The sequence below is a fragment of the Echinops telfairi genome, unplaced genomic scaffold, assembly GCF_000313985.2.
Source record: "Echinops telfairi isolate 266 unplaced genomic scaffold, ASM31398v2 ScPeMD7_5868;HRSCAF=6743_0, whole genome shotgun sequence".
Lineage (NCBI taxonomy): Eukaryota > Metazoa > Chordata > Mammalia > Afrosoricida > Tenrecidae > Echinops > Echinops telfairi.
In genome coordinates this window covers 14,113,664-14,116,316 of record NW_022109767.1, presented here as the reverse complement: position 1 = coordinate 14,116,316, position 2,653 = coordinate 14,113,664, and the positions used below count along the sequence as shown (strand labels likewise).

The 2,653-nt window shown below is 38.4% G+C and overlaps 1 pseudogene; it reads right to left on the bottom strand.

The window, feature by feature from the left end:
- Nucleotides 1-426: 426 nt before the first annotated feature.
- The window catches only part of LOC101647333, a 54,207-nt pseudogene continuing 51,980 nt past the window's right edge, over nt 427-2,653 (bottom strand).

Genomic DNA, 2,653 nt, shown 5'->3' with positions numbered 1-2,653 from the left:
GGTGTTTTAGTCGGAATAACAGATAGTTGCATAGTTTATATGTAGGTTTCTACGTTACATTATATATCTGATAAATATCATACCCAATATAAGATCCAGTAAGACAGTTATGCACAAGACATGCAATATTGGAGTTATACATTGGAGCTCAAGATGTGATTGGGGGGAAAAGTTGGATTTGACGTGTTAAGTGACGGTACCAGAAGTTATATAGTAAACACATTGGTAGTGATATCTGGAAGTTGGTAGAACAATTTAATGTAACAATTTAGAACTACACATGATAAGTACTATTTACCTCAGGATATAGATATAAGGCTTGATGGACCATCCTGGGCTCTGATTTTAGGCAACTAATGTTTTTCCTAGATCATAATTTTACTGCGTTAGTCACAGAGTGGATAAAAAGAACAACATGCACAACCCTCAACTAAAATCTATTTGTAGCATAGACAGTGAGGCGGTACAAGAGAAGACTTCAAAATTGCAACTGTTTTTGGATCCCTCAAGTGTATCTTCACTTTTCTTCAACTGACTCTCGGCCCCAGGAGTCACAGTCACTGTCACCACGTCTGAGATTCCATTCTGTCCCAAGATTCACGGGACACTGAAGAAGACCTTGTCATTAATTCCATAAAGTCCCTTAGTCGTGGTGGAAAGTGAATGTACCCACCTAAGATTCGTCTTTATACTTTCTGCCAAGTCGGCCACAGACAGCCCAATGGCCCGGGAAGTATAGCCTTTCACTTTGACCACCTCATAAACACTGTCGACCACCTGTTTGTGGACCTCTTTCCATTATTATTTATCTTCATTGGTGCCTAAAGCGAGGTGCAGGTTTTTCAGGGAGACGCAAGCAACAATCACTCCATTCCAAACAGGCACAATAGAGTCTTCATGCTCCCTAAGAGCCCATCCATGACAGTCTAAAGGGTGGACTACCAGCTTCTTCCCCAATAAGTAATGGAACCACGCTGAATCCAGATTGCAACCACTTACTTGAATAACACAGTTCTTGGGGAAGCAATTTATATTCCAAGGCACATAGACAAGGAAATCTACTGGATTAGAAACAACAAGCAACATGCAGTTTGGGTTGTGCTTTATGACATTAGGAAGGATGAATCAGAAGATGTTCACATTGCACTGGACCAAATTAAGATGAATTTCTCCCTCCTGTTGACGTGCTCCGGCTGTAATAACCAAGGTAGAATTTGCAGTTACTTCATAGACTTTCCAGACTCTATTTTTGGTGTTTGAATGAAAAGGCTGTCATGCTGGAGATCCATCATTTCGCCCTTCAATTTGTCTTCCAAGACATGGAGAAGAGCGAGTTCACTCATCAAGTCCTTGATTAAGGTCCTGATGGCCCAGGCCATGCGAACAGGAACCAGCACCACAACTGTAATCTTATTCTTCCTGTGCTCAGCTAATCCTCGAGAGGTGCTACACTGCTTTTATAAGAAGAAGCAAACAGTGGGGGCCAGCAATAAGAAGCTGACTCAGACTTGGAGCCAGCACCGGTAGGCCTTAAAATGTGTTATCATTAAAGAAAGGATCTACATATAACCTCCTCCCTGGGGCACAGACAACAGAAAAGTAGGTGAAGGGAGACATCGGGCAGTGTAAGATATGATAAAATAATAATTTATAAATTATCAAGAGTTCATGAGGGAGGGGGGGGTGGGGAGGGAGGGGAAAAATGAGGAGCTGATTCCAGGAGCCCAAGTGGAAAGCGAGTGTTTTGAGAATGATGAGGGCAATGAATGTATGTGTGCTTCATACAATTGACATATGTATGGATTGTGATAATTGTATGAGTCCCAATAAAATGATTTTTTTTAATGTGTTATCTACTAGGAGTTTGGTAATTTGTGTCTTTCAAAAAATTGTTTCATTTCATCTAAACTATCAAACCTGTGGGAGTAGAGTTACTCATATACACTTTTTAAGTGTGTTTTTTACATCTATTGAATCAAGTAGTAGCAATTCACTTTTATTTCTGCTATTGGTAATTCATGTATTATTTCTTTTTAATTATTTAACCTGTGCAAAGTGATTTTTTGACTGTTTCCCTGTGTGTAATTTTATTAACTTATACATCATTCCATGTCCTCCTCTGATGCTTGCCTGAATTTCAGGCAGATCCCTGTATGTTTAGGTCTTTGTACATGTTCTATATAAACATAATAATGTCTTTTGGCATTCCCATACTTTGTCCCATTTTCATGGTTTGTCTTGAGCCACATGGTCAAATTCCTTTGCACAGTCAATAATATTAACACAAGTATATGTCTTTCCAGTTCACTTGCTTTCAGACAAGACTCTTCTGAAGTCAGCAATAATATCCCTCAGGCTACATCCTCTTCTGAATCCAGCTTGAATTTCTGAACAGCTCCTTGTCAATGCATTTTTACAACTGTTTTTTAATTATCTTCTGAAAAAAATTAATTGTATGTGATATTAAAGCTATTGCCTAAGAATGCCCAGAGTCTGTTGGGTCACCTTTCTTTAGGATGAGAACAATATTTTTTTTTTTTTAGGAAGTATTCCATTTGTAATTTTTTTTAATTTTATCATTTTATTAGGGGCTCATACAACTCTTATCACAATCCATACATACATCAATTGTGTAAAACACATTTGTACATTC